Genomic DNA, 18,912 nt, shown 5'->3' on the forward strand with positions numbered 1-18,912 from the left:
AATTTCTTACATTCATATAAATCATAACAACAAAATTTTAGCTATCCCTCAAATTCTTTTATACCCTACAAATAATCATGCATTGTCTATTAGGGTAAGTGCCGTCTAATTCCTACAACTAATAACAAGGGAAACAAATATAATCTACAAATTAAACAAAATAAAATAAAATTTTAGCTAATTAATTAGCACTTGAAAGGCTAATCAAAATTAACCTCGGCTATAAATACTTGGGAAACTATGCAGCTGGTGCATAATCATAAGTTCCATCATCGTCGTCGTCATCACCATCTTCCCTTATGCTTCTTTGAGAAGAATACTTATTATAGCTCGAGCTCAAATGATCCCCGAAACCACCATTATTATTGCTATTGTTGATGTTCCATTTCCTCGCACCAAAACCCACCAAAACGACTGACATTTTTGGAAGATGATCGAAATTAGAAAAATGAACTCGAGTTTGTGAGATGGTCGAAATTAGAAAAATGAACTCGAATTTGTGAGATGTGTTAATTAAGTTGCATTTCAAAGGAGATGTTATAAGGTACTTATATATATACGTAACAACTAACAAGAATTAAAAGGCCACGAATAAAAGGTTACGTTACGTTAGACATGCAAAGGCATGCACTAGTGTCTAGTGTAGCACACGAAAAAACAAGAGATGCTTTTATGGAATGTGGGTTGCTTAAGGCTTAAAGTGGAAACCCTAAGTACTCGGCTTACATGGCGTCAAATGATCCGTCCATATAAGAGATCGAACAACAGCTCAGCGACACGTTGGATCGGGTTTAGGTACGTGGCGTAATATTAGGGTTGGATATACATATAGGGCAATTTGTGGTCTCTAAAAGTTGCAAAGCTATAGATGGTGTGAGGGGTCATATTGCCCTTTTTGTTGGAGGAGGTGATATAGTTAGATTTTTTGAGTATATGCTTTGTGTCTTTTATTTGTGACTTTATGTTTTGTTGGTCGTGGGGACCTAAGTTTGAAGGGGAAGATTCTATGAATTATAAATAATCATCTTATGTTTTGTGGTGGATTTTTTTTTTTTTTTTGTTGATATAATTTGTGGTGGATATTGTGACAAAAATCCCATAACATTAAATTTTAGATAATTTGACTAACATACTCGATCAATCACTTAATTTATATGTGATTAATGACTAATAAATTATTACGCTTAATTTAATTTTACTTATAATGCAGTTAAGTTAAGTTAAATTTCAATTAATTAGTTATGTATAAATCAGATCAAAATCGTTCATTTTGATTCATTTGATTCAAAAGAACATACTATCCTCTCTTTTCATTTTAAAATGAGTGTGAAAGAGGGTCATTTTTTAATAGGATTCACAAAGTGATTATGAGATAATGTAGATTTGAGTAGGTCCAATAATTGGCTTGGCCGTGTAACACGCGATAGAAAGAAGAAAATAACATTTACCGAATATCGAACAAAATAACAATAAAAATTTATGAAACGAAATGAAACATGACTAGCAGAGGTCCTTACAGGAAAAAAAAAAAGTATAATAGGGATAATTTTGTTCGGATACTTTGATTAATTTTATTTATTTATCATACTTTTATACTACGTGTTATGAATGAGCTAAAGCAACATAGTTTAAAAGCATCGAAAATGATAAAGGTGGCAGCATGCGACTTTTAAGTCGTGTCACAATGATATTATAGCATGCTTATGTGTCATGATTTAAATTGGAAACTAAAATATTTAACTTATATAATCTATTATATATGTTTCAAAAAAAGGTAGGAAAATCTTAATATTTTAATTAGATTTTTTCTTTATATCGACTACCTTATTTACATATTTTCATAGTAAAAATATTGCATTGATAGTAAAAAAATATTTTGATGACGCATAGCCTACGTGGCCCCTATATGTACCAATTAAACTCTGACACGTAAGAGTGCCACAACTAATGTTGTCGCAACTTGCGACCTTTATCATCACCCTAAAAGCATTATACATATGTAACACACAAATAAATTTCAATACTTTTAAAATGAGGTGCCAAATAGGTCGCATGTTCGAATCCTCTCAGACTCTCATCCCCATTTATCATTTGTATTTCCCTTAGTTAGCTTGTGGCTCATTCGAAAAAAAGAAAAAGAAAAAAAAGAGTTGCTTAGTAGATACGAAGTATTACTTTTTTTCCATTAATTGACACGTACATACTAAAAATAACTTAATTACACTACAAGAAATTGTACTATTAACGACAGGAAATCCCGTCGCAAAAGGCCAATAATCGTTAATTAACGACGGGATTTCCTGTCGCGAACCTGTCTTAAAAGGGGGCCGTCGTTAATAGAAATCCCGTCGTAAATCCGTCGTAAACCCGTCGTAAAAGACATTTGCGACGGTTATTCCCGTCATTGTTTGGTTGTTAGCCCCGTCGCAAAAGGCTTTTGCGACGGGATTTTTGACCCGTCGTAATTAGGTTGTCGTTAAAGATACAAATTCTTGTAGTGTTAAGGTGGACACAAATCGGTTTTAGACCCTCTAGAGTTCTAAAATAACTCTAGAAGGTAGAGTTTGAGCATATCAACCATTGAATGAAAAATCAATGGTTCATATATTATCTTTCCAAAAGTTCCTCTATTTTTTCTGATCAATGTGAGCTATTGATTTTTAAAATGTATGGTTTAGATAAAACTCTAGAGAATCCGAACTCACACAAATCACACGTACAAGCATTTGCATTGCAAACGTTTTAAATTCAATTTTTTTTTTATAATACGGGTACGTAATGAAGTAAGAGAAGTTGTTAAATGCATAGAATTGAAAACTTTAATCAAGCATTGCATAAACTACCATTGAAAAACATGTACGAGTAGGCGCATAAATAGATCGAAAAAGGTAAATTCAATTGAATAATGCAAAACAAAAGTTGTTAATTGTCAACACTATCTTTTGATGTTGACATTTCTACTATTGTCTACATGACAAGATCTTACTAACTTAAATTAGCAACCAAAAAGTTGCAAAGATAAAATAGGATTAAACTAAATTAAACTAAGCTAATTAACTAAAATTAATGAAGCTATTAATTAAGCAGCAGGTGCATAATCATAGGGTGCATCATCATCGTCATCGTCATCGTCATCGTCATCGTCGTCTCCTTCAATTGCACGAGTCGCTACCGGATACCCGCATTTAACATGATGAACGATATCATCTTCCTTGCGAGCTTGAAATTTTCTTATGAAAACGGCCATTGTTGAAATTTCGGATTTTGTAAACTAGATTGATAACAAAAGGATTGGGGTTGAGGATTACTCGATGAACAAATTGTGAGAGACATTGATATGTTTATATAGGGAGCTTACAAAAGTAGTCGTAGGTTGTAGCGCGCAATCGTAACGTAAGTTGCGCATGTTATGCTCGTGCAAGTGAAGAAAAAGTTTAATGGAAGTGTGTATATCGAATGCCAAGCTTGCTTGTATATAGTGTCGTTGAATGTTGTACAAAATGGAATAAGTAGTAAAAGGTTTGATTCTATGAGACAACTTTGTTAGATGGTGAGTACTGAGTAGTTGGTCTTGGTAATGTATGATGCATTTGATTCTTCAATCTTTATCACTTTCGCCACTAGGAAATATTGCTTCCGTTTCTGAAAGTTTTTGACACCTTGGAGTATGTGTCCAAAATATGAAAATTTTAACCGAAATTTTTTACTACAATATATTACCATGTACTCACTACGTAAGATCGACCTTGTTTTCGGTAAAACACTAACTTTTTTATAATTTTTTCACACACGAATTAAAATAAGTCCGTCGTTAGTCTGCCGTTAGCCTACTTTTCTAATTCACCAAATGCCCCTACACTGTAACTTATTTCACCAAATACCCCTATTTTAAAATATAATTCACCAAATGCCCAAATGTAAAAATTACATTTTTAAAGCCCAACGGCTAGTTTTTTGGGATTGAAAAATAGCCGTAGCTTATTGTTTTAGTATAAATAACCCTGTTCTGAGTGTTTATTTAGTCACCAAATTGTTTTGTTGTAGTTTCATCTCATTTTGTGTCATGAGTTATCATTCAAAATCATCATCCACACATAAAGAGTCCACATATGTTAGAGTCCCAAATAAAATCTGTTATCGTGGGAGGAAATTTGTCATTCGTAGCTCCGATACAACACTCATTCCACAAAGGGTATACTACAAGTGTGATCCAAGCAGCAATGACGAATATGCTTAAATATGATGTTTTTGATCAATACTACATATTGTTTCAGTATATCTGTCACTATATGAAGTTATTTTTGAATGGTGAATATGATCATTATGATGTTTTTGAATGGTGAATATGCATAATCTAGTTTGATAAATGATGTTTTTTTGTGTGTTGAATATGCTTAATCTGTTGCTGATATTTTTAGTACACTTTATTTCTGACACATCTGAAAATATTAGCAGCAGAAATGCTAGATTGATTACAATTTCACGAGGAAGCAGTTTAGTTCCCAAATATGGAGTAATTAACAAGAGAAATACGCAACAAGGCAACACAAGTAAGCATCACGAGTAGCTGCTTCAATTAGTTGTAAAGACAACATAGTAGCACCCCAACTTCCTAGAGGTGCTGCAGGACCTTTAAGCACGTACAAAAACAATTCTTTACCCGGTGTAAATAGATTCGTCAAATATTGCAATCCAAATATTTTGAACTTTTCATTGGTTTGTTTTTTATCCTGTTTAACAGTTACAACCAATTCACGCAAATCAAAAGCATTCCTGCATTGAATCCCATAATCTCTGTTCAACGCTTTAAGACAGTTGTTCATTTTAACAGCAACAAAGGTAAGCTCTTGTCTTTGGAAGAACTAAGCCAGTGAACAAATAGGTTTATTAATCCGCAACAACTGGATAATCAAGCAATTGTCGAAGAAAAACAGCTTCACTATGGCAACTTTTTCAGCAAGTTGGTGTTTGGTGTCATCTTGACAGTAGTGTCTTTCGATGTCTAGTCCTATTATGGACATGTGGTTGTCGCTAGAGCTACGGATTTTTGACATCAACTTCCCCAAACTATGATTAAGCTCAGTTATGGTGTAAACTAATGTTGTATTCGCATCTAATAATAAAAAGACTCTCACTTGTCTTTAAAAAAATGGAGAGAGAGAACCCAACCCCAACCAAACCCCAACCCCAACCAATGGACAATTGTTAGCCGGAGAAATCACAGAAACGCCACCAATAAATTAGCACGGAGAACCTGCTTCATCAATTTCCTCCCCCATAACACCAGCCGACAAGGACTGTTCCTTCTTTTCGGCCGACATACACATGCCCAAAAACTAGCCGTTGGGCTTTAAAAATGTAATTTTTACATTTGGGCATTTGGTGAATTATATTTTAAAATAGGGGTATTTGGTGAAATAAGTTACATTGTAGGGGCATTTGGTGAATTAGAAAAGTAGGTTAACGGCGGACTAACGGCGTGTCATTAGTAAGGGTAGTTTGGGTATTATATTAAAGGTGAGGGGCATTTGGTGAATTTCTGAAAGTTGAGGGGCATTTGGTGAATTTCGTGAAAATTGAGGGGTATTTCATGAAAAATCCGAATTAAAAATATTAGTGGCTAAATATTGCATTGGAGCCCCGCAAATAATAAGTGTAAGAACTTTAATTAAGGAATCAATTGGTAGAAGTACACTCTGTTGTATGTAGCTCTAAATGCAACCGGGTCGTTTTGTATTTATAATTTTTTAAAAGCACATTTGTATTGTTTAAAAGCACATATTTACCCATTAAAAATACATTTTTATAGACTAAGCTAGCAAACCCGCTTTAAAAGACATATTGTTATGTACAACACAATCACTTAAATAAAAAGAATTTTTCAAAAAAAAAAATGTATGTGATTTTAAACTGTGATAATGTGCTTTTCAATTGTAAAATTGTGCTATTATACTGTAAAAATGTGCCTTTTTAAGCCGGTATATGTAGAGCTACATACAACCAGTTGCACCTTTAAATTCGTGTTAAGGAACGAAAGTACGTAGTGTAAGTTAAGCTTATTAATTACTTACTACACATTAATTAGTTTAGAGTCCGTTTTATACCGACCTCTATTCACCCGATTTTAACTAATTTTTATGAACTTATTTTATGTAAACTTAAATGAACTCATTTGAATTTATCAAAACTTATTTTAGTTACTCCTTCCGTCCCAATTTAATCACTGCACTAAGTTTTTCACAGATTTAATTTTATGCGATAAGTTATTGTATACCTATTATAGTTTAATTGAAGAGTAGGTACAGTAGGAGATAGTGGAAGATTTTTTTAATTAATTGTGAGAGGGTGTGTGGACATAATTATGGGTAGTGAAAAGAGAGATGTATTAAAATATGGATTTTTTGGTATTTACTACCTTAAAAATACACCACTTTTGTATTTACTACCTTATGAAATTTTTATTATAAATTACTACCTTAAAGTATGATTTTTTTTGCAATCACTACCACTTTACGGTTTTCTCATTTTAAAATTGAGATATCTCATTCGTTTCTTAATCATTTTAAGTGATTCAAAGCCCATTCTTCTCGTTTATGTGTAACGATTCCATAGGGATCTTGCTTTTAACATTTTGTAAAAGGTTAAACATATTAAATATTATCTTTAAAACTTTAAAATATTTATGAATCACCAAACGAATTATTTTGAAATGTCGTTCTCAATTAAATCCTTATAGAAAAAGGAAAATAATGAACTTTGAATCACTTTAAACGGTTAAGAAATGAAAGAAATATCCCAGTTTTAAAATGAGAAAACTGTAAAGTGGTAGTAAATGAAAAAAAATTGGAACTTTAAGGTAGTAATTTAAAATAAAAATTTCATAAGGTAGTAAATACAAAAGTGGTGTATTTTTAAGGTAGTAAATACCAAAATTTCCTTAAAATATTAGTGGATCCACGCCATAAAAAGAAATGTGACAATTAAAGTGGGACGGACGCAATTGAAAATTAAGTATGACAACCAAATTGGGGCGGAGAGAGTATAAATTGTCGTACTTTGGTAGTCCTTATCCTTCTTGAACTTGTTTTATCTGAACTTAATAATGTACGTTTTATCTGAACTTATTTTTAAAGAAACAAGTAAGTGTATATAAGGTGAACAAAACATGGTCTTAGTTATTACCCCCCAGTCCCTAAAAGATTGCCCAATTGCAATTTTTTGTGTCAAACTTTGAAAACTTTGGTCACGAAATCTCATTAGCTTAATTATAAGAAATAATATAGTAATCTGGGGTCGTGTTAGATTCGTTTCTGAAGGAAATAATGCCCTTGGTCCAAGTATGCATTCAATGTTAAGTCTAATAAATGCGGTTCAGTATTAATTAACAAGTTAATAATTCAGTGAGATCAAGTGAGCTGAATGCCTAGCTAGAGGCCGCTTCAGTTCAAGTGGACTTAATGATATTAATCCACAGCTTACTCTTGACTGAACCCGTAGGGTCACACAAATAGTACGTAAACGGATCAAGTATTTAATGGCATTAAATACTCCATCTATGGATATTCGGAATCGACAGATCTTGGTTTCAGTGGGAGCGGAGATCGTCACAGGCAAGAAATGAATACTCCGGAAACGATGATATTGCCGGAAACGGAAATATGGATCGTATCGGAAATATAAATATTATCCAAGTCGTAGATGTTGCCGGAAACGGAAACATGGTACGTATCGGAAAATATTATCGGAAATGGAAATATTGCCGGAATCGGAAATATTGCCGGAAACGGAAATATTGTCAGAATCGGAAATATTATCGGAATCGGAAAATAATTCCGGAAACGGAAATATTAAATATTTGTTCGAAACGGAAATTGATTCCGGAATCGGAAATGTTGAATATTGTTCGTATCGGAAATGAATTCCGGAATCGGGAAATTAATCGGAAGCGTATCGTACGAATTAGCATCGGACGAGGCCTGCCAGACGAAGGCCCAGCACGAAGCCGGGCCATCGCCCAGCAAGCCAGCGCGCCACAAACACACCAGCCAAGGCTGCGCCAGGCCCACCGCAAGGCAGGCCCAGCGCGCGCCAAGGCTACGGCAGCGTGTGGGCTTGCGGCAGTGGGCTGCGAGCTCGCGGGCTGCGCGCGCGCGCATGGCGCCCCTCATGGGCTGCTGTGCGTGCGTGTGTGTTTGTGTGCTACTCGAATACTAAAGCTACCGGGATTTGTCATATGATTAAATCTAATCCTAAAAGATTTAGTTTATTTAATTAGAGTCCTAGTAGGATTATAATTAAATAAATTAGTATCCTAATAGGATTCCAAATCCTTTTCCATAACTCTATAAATAGGTGCCTAGGGTCACATATTTACATCGAGCATTCAAGTATTCAAAGTGAGTTTTTGAGAGCAAAATTCAGTCATACAATTGCCTATAAAGTGCCGAAAATTCAGAGTACCTTAAGGGCGATTCTAGTTGGTCAATCTTAAGGCGGATCCGGACGTGCTGTGGACTATCTACGGAGGGACGACACTTGGAGTCCTAAAGACTTGTTCTTGTTCGGTTCGGGCGCAGCTAGGGAAGGCACGCAACAAAGAGTATGCATCTAAACTATGCTAAATGATTATGTGTAAATAATATGTTTTCCTGGCTTTATGGTTTTTTCCGCATGATTTATGAATTGTCATATGTATCATAACCTAACAATGGTATCACGAGCCTCTTATTATTTTCATAATCTAAATTGCATGAACATGGTTAAATATTACAAATTTGCAAGAATTAAAAGGGGTGATTAATTTTCGTAATTGTTAATTAATTGCAAATTGCGTTTATTTAATTATACGTACGCAGTTTTTCGGCAGTTTCTTCGTTACTCATCCAAATCGAGTGATTTTTGTGTCAATTCCGCATGTAAAAGGCATTCTAAAAATTTTGATATAAAAAATGTTTTTTTTTCTGCCGAACCCAGAATTCTCAAATTCGAAGCCTAACTATGACTTTTCGGAGGTTTTAGTTTTTCGAATGCAAAATTTCGTAAATTTAAGATGTTAAATTAAATATTTGCGATTCTTGTTGATAAATCTTGAATTTTTGATTGACCTACTGTATATGTTTAACAAGTTTGAATGCCTAGCCTTGTTAATTATGCAATCTAATTTGTAATTATGATTAATTTGTTGAAAATTAGAATAATTTAGAATTAATTTGATTTTCATAATTAATTATAATTTAATTAGATACCTATGATTAAAAACCACCATAAAAATTGTAAATTTATGTTAAATTTTAAATTTTTATGACCTAGACTTGAATCCATGTCAATCGGAAATCAATTGAATAATAAATTTACGATTTTTCGCCCTAAAATTATAAAATTAATATTATTTATTAAATTGTCATTAATTTTAAATATAAATTTTTTAAATTTTATGCGATTCGCTCATATAACTTGCACGCACAAAGCAATGGACGCTACGTGTTACCCTTAAGGGGTGTTGTATAGTGCGGGCATGTGACGACGAGCAAGGGAGCTCGTCGCCCATGCGGCACGAATGCAATGAGCAAGGCCATGGTGCACGAGCACAAGGCAGCAGCCCTGCCTTGTGTCGTGGGCTGTGAGAAATGGACGAATGGGCGAGGGCGAAAGCAAGGCACTGCAGTCGCGTGTGGGCAGCAAGCGAGCTGCGCCACAGCGCGCACTACCTCGCGCAAGCGTGCGGAGCCTCGCGCGCAGCGAGCGCAAGCTCGCGTGCCACGAGTGCTACGCCCAGCGTCGATGCCTCGCGCAGCGAGCGATGGCTCGCAGGATCGAGCGCTGGCAAGCGCGCGCAGCGAGCGATGGCTCGCGTGCTTCGAGTGCTGGCGCGCGCAGCGAGCACCAGCTCGCGTGATGCCTTGCGAAGGAAAGCAGCAGCAGCGATGCGACGCAGCGCATGGGCTGCGCGCACATGGCCAACGATGGCTGTGTGCGTGTGGCCCATGGGCGTACGTTGCGGGGGGTTGTTGCGTTGCGATTAGATCGTTTTGAAATTTTAATTTGAAATTTTCAGTTTACGTAATTTTAATTAATTTTAAAATTAATAATTTAAATTATTTTCTTGGATTTTAATTTTGAATATTGTAATTATAATAAATTTTATTTATTCTAATTATTTTACTAAAATTAAAATCATGAATTAATTTAAATACGACTGGAATTAATTAAACTTTTTGGATTCAATTATAAATTTTTATGAGCTTTAAATTTTAATTAAATTTGTATGTTTCCGGTTAGACTAGAAATACATTTTTATGTTTAAAATTAGTAAAGCATATGAATTTATTGGTTTAAGTGGGAGCCCTTTTTAGTCATAAACTCTTGATTAGGTCTACAAATCCTTAAGGTTAAAACAACTTGATTAGAATTAATAAGGACTGAATAATTGGTAGATTATTGGTGCCCTTGATTAATTGCTGCAAATATTTACGTGATGCATAATGTGTTTTACTAACCAGCTATGTGGGTCATTCATGTTAATGAATGGGTGAATGGTATATATTGTATATGTACTGTTTTGCAGGTTATGAAGTGACTAGTATGGCCCAAATAGGATAGAAAATATGGTCTGCGTACCATTAATTTGAATGTAATTGGTCTAAAGTACCAAAGTTGTTTTTCAATTCAAATATGGTCTGCATACCATCAAATAGTTGTAATTAGTTTTAATTATAGCTTATCCTATTTGAAGAAAATGGTGCCTCCCACGGAGATTTTCAAGACGGACTTTGAAGTTAAAGCTTCAAGATGAAGTCGGGCCATACTAGATCACATTTATCTTATGCATGTTTTAAGTTATTTATTGCTTTTAAATATGTCTTAAATATGCATGAGATCAAAGCTTGATTATGTTGCATGATTAAGGATTTTAGTTCACTTAAAATCTAACCAACATAGTAAGAGCCTTAAGTTCCAAACTTAAAAATTGAGTTATAAGGTGCCATGCCAAAATATACACTTGCTTGGATATCCTTTACATCAATCTAGTAATAGTTTTCGCTCAGCGAGGTGTTACTTATTGGTCCTAAAGGGGCAAGGTACACAAATAATTGTGAGTACATGTTAGTTTTGGTGAAACTCAACGATATAAGTAAGGAGTCCTTTTATGTCGTGGCAAAATCGATAGGTTTACCTAATAAGTTCTTAGACGTACCTATCAACCAAGAATAGTTTCTAGACTATTAGCAAAAGGCTTTTGCTTACCTAAGATGTTTTAGGATTAAGTCGACAAACTGTGCTTAGTTCTTCAATGATTTTAGGATCTTGGAATCATTTTATTCACACCTGCCGGAACAATAAATTCGAATAAAATGCTAATAACTTGTTGAAATTGCATGATTGCTTTAATTTTCAAGTTATTACTCATGATAAATGTTTAGACTTTGCATGATTCAATGTATGTTTTAATTATTGTTTATAATTAAATATCTTGCACTGCAATAAATCCTTTTAGAAAGGTAACAGTAAATTTCCTCGATTGGTAGTAAATCCAAGAACGATTCACGGAAATGAGAGAAAATGAGCAATTTAAAATGTACGTTTCTTTTAGCGACTTTTATGGTTGTTTTCGAATATCAAAATCGAATGGCAAACCAATTGGTGCTTGTGAAATCAAAATACAATGTAGTTTTGAAATCATGAAGCATTGAGTTTAAACGCTCAGCCTTACCAATGGTTAACAACCTAATATCTTTTTCCATTTAATTCTCGAATGAGTCTAGTCCCTAGACATTCGAGTAGATGGATGCTTAGAGAACTTTAGAAGCTTCTAGTAAGATCATCTAGTTGAAACAAAATATTCAACATAAATTAAAATGGTAAAGAACCTTGTTGGTGACATTGGACATGTCTAACAAAGTATAAAAGTCAACACTAAAGAATTCAATTCTTAAGACTATAAGAAAGGGTACAAGAAATAGGAAAACAAAGGAACAGATGACAGGAATTTACAATTCCGTTTCTACCTATAAGTTTATGTTTAAAGAGAAGTGACCTAGGAATCAAACTTCCTTGGTATCATATACCGCTTGAGGTTCTTACTTCGGTAATAACTCAAATAATGGAAGCTAGGCCACACTAATGGCCTACAAGTGGGAAATGAAGCATGGCAATGCTACATTAGCTGTAGGGTCATCTAGTTTGTTTTAAGTCCCTTCAAGGCTGGAACTTAATGGCTATTTTGTTCCATAATCAGCATACCTAAATTTCTGCTTCAAACACAGAAAGACTCACATTCAGAAGAACAAAAACAATGCTTGTTTGTTTGTTTATTTGAATGAAATGGTCATTTACGGGATGAGTCAATATGCTTGATTAAAACAAACAACTCTTTAAAAGAACTTTACTAGGTTCAAATCAATCCCTTGATTTGAGTTCCACTAATCTTTGGCATTGTTGCTTAGACCATATCAACAAGTTAACATTCATAAGCTCTATTTTGATGGACTTTTGAAAGTTGATTGATTTCTAGATCAATTCAAGACAAGCTAGTCTTACTTGTTGAAAGTAACAAAAGATATGAACTATTGTTAGAACGCCTAGACAATAGAGTTCAAAGCTAAAGAAAGATTTTATGACTTTATTATTTCACATGGTTTTGAGTGCATATTGGTTTATTTACTCAATGTGATATAAGTTTGAATCTGTTTGGCTAGTTCAAAGATTCAGAAGTATAAAATCCACTTGGCAAGAAATCATAAAAATCTAGGTTAGATCATGTTGATGATTACTTGAGACCAAAATATGATCATCAATGATTGTGTGTTGTAATTTCACAATCTAGGTCCATAAGATATGGCATATCTTAGTTGGAATAATCGAAGTCAATTAGTACTTGATTCGATTAATGATGGATCATAAAGACTTTTCCTATAATTTCTAAAACAAAATGCTCAACTACCACCAAACTAAACCAGATTCGTCAAAGCTATTGAAAAGTAATTTTCAGAATAACTTTTCATAAAATATATCTAGAGAGTTGCAAAACTCAGTGGGAGCTTAGTGTTTGTCATTCGACAAACTAAGGCCCAAGTATAGATATATGTTTCATTGTGATTTATTCAAATGAGACACAAGGGTATTGTTTCTACCACGAATTTTTGAGAACATAATGTTTGTTTGCTCGAAATAATGTCCTTTTGGAGATTCGTTTTCAAAATGACAAGTGGGAGAAAATAGACCTCGAAAGTATTCGAGGCGAACAACAAACATAAATGGACATTCCGGAAGCTTTTCGAAGTTCTTTAGAAAATCCGAACACGTATTCTTTAAAAACTTTAGAAGTGGCTTTAAAGAATAGACATCTCTTAGAAGACTTTACAAGTGCTTCAAGGAGAACAGAATATTCAAAGGACTTTCAAGTGGCTATTGATATTCTATTATTTGATGTTCTATACCCAAGTAGGCATAGAATTCAAGTCACTGAAACTATGAGATTCTTCTATTAGATAGTGAAGAAACATAGAGATCAGGTCAATGAAACTATGAGATTCTTCTATTAATAGTGAAGAAACCTACAACTTGCAGTCAAACTATTAATGAGTTTGTGACCTGTAAGAAAGCTATGACGAAACCCAGATTCCCTAAAATGGTTAGAGGCCATATATAGACCCAAATGTTTTAAATGGTTAGAGGCCATAAAACATACTCAATGTTTTGATGACAAAATTGAAATTTTGTTGATTTGCAAGAATAGTTTCACACCTATTGGTTGCAAGTTTGTTTTAAGGATAAAAACCATCAAACATGAAATTGTGTTCACACACAAAGCTAGATTAGTTGCTAAAGGTTACAAGCAAATTCATGGCATGGATTGTGTTGAAACCTCATGCATAATCATAATGCTCAAGTCTATAATTCAAGCAATGATTGCATATTGGTACATATGACGATTGGATGACAAAAGTATTCCTCAATCAAATGATGGAAGAAACTATGTACATGGAATGTCATAGGATTTGTGGATCCAAATAAATGCTTGAAAAGAAAGCTAGCTTACGAAATCTAAGTACAGATTTAAGCAAGCAATTGGGAGTTGGAACTGTATTTTAGTGAAGCTAATAAGTATTTTAGTTTCATAAAATGTACATGATTCTTATAGATATATAAGAAGTTTAGTGGGAGTACATAAAACTTAATTGGTCCTATGTGTATCACACACATATCTCTCTATTGAGAAATAACATTCAAATGCTAATGACTTAGATTTGAGATTATTCATCAATAATGGACCATGGCGGAACTTAGTACAAACTGGGTACTAAGATCTATTTACAAAGATCTTATAATATTGTTTTGGATTAAGTAATGGCATTTACTAAATCAAACACGAAATACTCCATTGGAGATATTCGACCCATGTGAATAAATCTAAGTAAAAGAATGTTTGAACTATGTATAAGCATTTACCAAGTTAAAACATCAAAGGATCTAAGTGAGATTCTTAACCTATATTATATGTCAAAGAATTTAGCTGGATTCAGTATCTACTGAAATTGAATGAGCTAAAGTTACATGAATACAATTCAATTGAGAATTATTCTGCAAAAGAATTTATCATGTATGATATAATATGAGGATCGCCAAAAACGTATCGTATGACTTTAGGCATGACGAACATATACCAGTCTCTATTGATCTAAGTGAAGATCAACTAGATTGAGATCAAGAATACTTATGGTACTTAAAAAGGTACATAGGAATAGTTCTTGATTCAAGGAAATAAAGATATGCTAAATATTGATGCTACACGCATAAACACTGGCAAAGGATCAAGCAAAGACCCTTTGGAGTTAACCATTGACAAGGACGAGCTAAAGAGCATCGTGTTTCGAAATGGCAACATGGATTGGAGACCATGAGTTGTTGCGTGGGAAATTAAAATATTAATTTCTATGTTCTAAGATACAGCTGGAAAGTCTTCCACATATCTGTGAACTGCTTGGATAAGCAAATCCAAACAAAGCATCACTAGCAACCTAAACAGTTGAAGTAAAAGTACTTATTGCCTAAGAAGCAATAAAACAGGGTTGTTTATGTTAAAGAGTTCTTCACTGAACTTGGGAAGATCACCTATCTGCTGGGTTGATGGTTCTTCATTGAAAAATGCGTAGAACCACTCTTGAAGCAAGAAAAAGGTCTGCTAACTTGATGGTTCTTCATTGAGAAATGCGTAGAATCACCATTGTAGCGAGAAAGACTAGATCACAAAATAAACATACTCAAAAGATCTTATCATCTATCTCGAAGAACATTCGATGAAAAGGATATTAAGATTGGCAAAGCATGATAACTAAACCTATGCAACAAGTGAGAAGCAACACTTACATTGTAGCACTGGAAATCAAGCATAGCTTTGAAATTCCATGAACTGTTTTAGAAGATGGGTTTGAGGCCCATGGTTGTAAAACATTGGGGTTGAACATTTATCATATATGAAATGCATTTTTATATTCCATTTAATCTTGGTTTAGTATTAAATGATGAAGTCCCTTCAATTTGACGATATATTCAAGATAGACTGTCAGGACCAGTCCTGTGACTAAGAAATGTCTATCAAGTGAACTTGAATGTCAAAGGTTGAAAATGGTCCCTAGTCGGAGTTTTCTATAAAATTGGACGCATAGAAAACGTTAGACGACTAGAATGCAAGATGACTAGTAGTTCTGTTTCTTGAACTATGTGGACATGGCAATGTCATAATCATTTGCATAGATACTTACTTTGGGAAGACTAGTATCGGACAAGACCTATGAAACTTTACTGTAAGAGATGAAAATCTGTCATAAGTAAATTTCATTAAAATTATTAGACACTAAATCCTCAATACCTGAGTGATTTGAGATTACTTGTTTGAGAACTGGTTGCTTTGACGTTGACCAACCGTCGCACCGTAAAAGGAGGCTATAAAGGCAACGCTCAGGTAATCACCTATCAAACGAAGTCTAATCTCAAGATCGCAAGATTGGGATTGTCCTCCCATAAATCGGGATGAGATGCTTAAAAGTTGTACAAGGCCACTCGGAGAGCTAGAAACTGTGAAATGCATGGCCGTGCTCGGATGAATCATAGGCTATGATTATCTGTTTATTTGATCAGTTGAACTCTGAAACCGAGGAACACCTCTGGACATAATAAGGATGACAACTCTTACCTTATGTTCAAGAGCAAGCATCGAGCGACAAAGGAATTAGGAAATGCACACTTGTCCCTAAGGACAAGTGGGAGACTGAAGGAAATAATGCCCTTGGTCCAAGTATACATTCAATGTTAAGTCTAATAAATGCGGTTCAGTATTAATTAACAAGTTAATAATTCAGTGAGATCAAGTGAGCTGAATGCCTAGCTAGAGGCCGCTTCAGTTCAAGTGGAATTAATGATATTAATCCACAGCTTACTCTTGACTGAACCCGTAGGATCACACAAATAGTACGTAAACGGATCAAGTATTTAATGGCATTAAATACTCCATCTATGGATATTCGGAATCGACGGATCTTGGTTTCAGTGGGAGCTGAGATCGTCACAGGCAAGAAATGAATACTCCGGAAACGATGATATTGCCGGAAACGGAAATATGGATCGTATCGGAAATGTAAATATTATCCAAGTCGTAGATGTTGCCGGAAACGGAAACATGGTACGTATCGGAAAATATTATCGGAAATGGAAATATTGCCGGAATCGGAAATATTGCCGGAAACGGAAATATTTTCAGAATCGGAAATATTATCGGAATCGGAAAATAATTCCGGAAACGGAAATATTAAATATTTGTTCGAAACGGAAATTGATTCCGGAATCGGAAATGTTGAATATTGTTCGTATCGGAAATGAATTCCGGAATCGGGAAATTAATCGGACGAGACCTGCCAGACGAAGGCCCAGCACGAAGCCGGGCCATCGCCCAGCAAGCCAGCGCGCCACAAACGCACCAGCCAAGGCTGCGCCAGGCCCACCGCAAGGCAGGCCCAGCGCGCGCCAAGGCTACGGCAGCGTGTGGGCTTGCGGCAGTGGGCTGCGAGCTCGCGGGCTGCGCGCGCACGCATGGCGCCCCTCATGGGCTGTTGTGCGTGCGTGTGTGTTTGTGTGCTACTCGAATCCTAAAGCTACCGGGATTTGTCATATGATTAAATCTAATCCTAAAAGATTTAGTTTATTTAATTAGAGTCCTAGTAGGATTATAATTAAATAAATTAGTATCCTAATAGGATTCCAAATCCTTTTCCATAACTCTATAAATAGGTGCCTAGGGTCACATATTTACATCGAGCATTCAAGTATTCAAAGTGAATTTTTGAGAGCAAAATTCAGTCATACAATTGCCTATAAAGTGCCGAAAATTCAGAGTACCTTAAGGGCGATTCTAGTTGGTCAATCTTAAGGCGGATCCGGACGTGCTGTGGACTATCTACGGAGGGACGACACTTGGAGTCCTAAAGACTTGTTCTTGTTCGGTTCGGGCGCAGCTAGGGAAGGCACGCAACAAAGAGTATGCATCTAAACTATGCTAAATGATTATGTGTAAATAATATGTTTTCCTGGCTTTATGGTTTTTTCCGCATGATTTATGAATTGTCATATGTATCATAACCTAACAGTTTCAACATATATTTTCTGAATATTTTATAATTTTTACGCGTGTAGAATTAGAGTTATTTATGTTTAAAGTCATGTCTTGGAGACCGTACGTGAAAAGTCAAATGGGACAATCTTTTAGAGACAGAGGGAGTAGAGTTCAACTCCTTAATTAAGAGTTGATCTTTGCTGGATGACTCTCCGACCTAGAGGTGAGGGTGCCTTCACTCGATTACAAACCTCGGCTCATTGGCCCTTGTTAAATCTATACTAATATATTAAAAGGCGTTGCGATAAAAGTTTATGTGCCACGTAGAACTCTCCTATTTACGCCATGTCATCCACTCACCAAGGTTATATGATGTTATTGACAACCAAAAATCAATACAATAAGGTTTGAACACAAGATCTCACGTTTGGAGAAAAACTCTCGTTACCATCTTAACCAACCATTAATTGTTGTTTATCCATGCACATTAATTTATAAACACACACTAGTAGAAAAAACCCTTATTGCAGCGGGCTTTTAGACCCTTGTTGCAGCGTACATCGTATGCTGCAACTGGGGGGCCTGCAACAAGTCTGAACTTGTTGCAGCGTACAATGTTCGCTGCAAAAAGTACTTTTTTGCAGCGTACATTCAAATGTACGCTGCAACAAGTGTCAAAATTTTGGCAAAAATATTGACTTGTTGCAGCGTAAAAAGTCGTGTACGTTGCAAAAGACTCCACTTGTTGCAGGGTACATCTATTTGTACGCTGCAACAAGTCTGGAATTTTGCCAAATTTTTGACCCTTGTTGCAGCGTACACATATATATGTACGCTGCAACAAAGCACTTTTGGCGGGAAAATTCTAATTTTTTTTAGGGATACCTAGAGTGCCTTGCACCAAATATAGAAACCTGTCAAAACAATAATAGAATATCGCAACCGGTATAACAAATATAAAAATAATAACTGGTGTTTTGTATACCAAATATCCCAAAACAAAGTGCATGTAGTACATTTAAATATATGTACGTTCCAATTTCAACGTACGCATACATTTTAATATAAAAGATTGTTCTATAACATCTAAGCCAACTCGATCAAACGCGCTTAGGCCGATAATAAATACTTGCTGGTAAAAAACTTAGCCCATTGCTCAAGAACCACATCAATTTCCTCACTAGCATAACGCGCATTCCTCGTAGTATAGACCTTCAAAAACAAAAATTTAATGGGAGCATTAGATTAAATGTCATATTAGTCTAAATATGACCTATAACGACCCAATAAGCCTTAAATGTGCATAA

This window comes from Spinacia oleracea, chromosome 2, assembly GCF_020520425.1.
Source record: "Spinacia oleracea cultivar Varoflay chromosome 2, BTI_SOV_V1, whole genome shotgun sequence".
NCBI classification, from domain to species: Eukaryota; Viridiplantae; Streptophyta; class Magnoliopsida; order Caryophyllales; family Amaranthaceae; genus Spinacia; species Spinacia oleracea.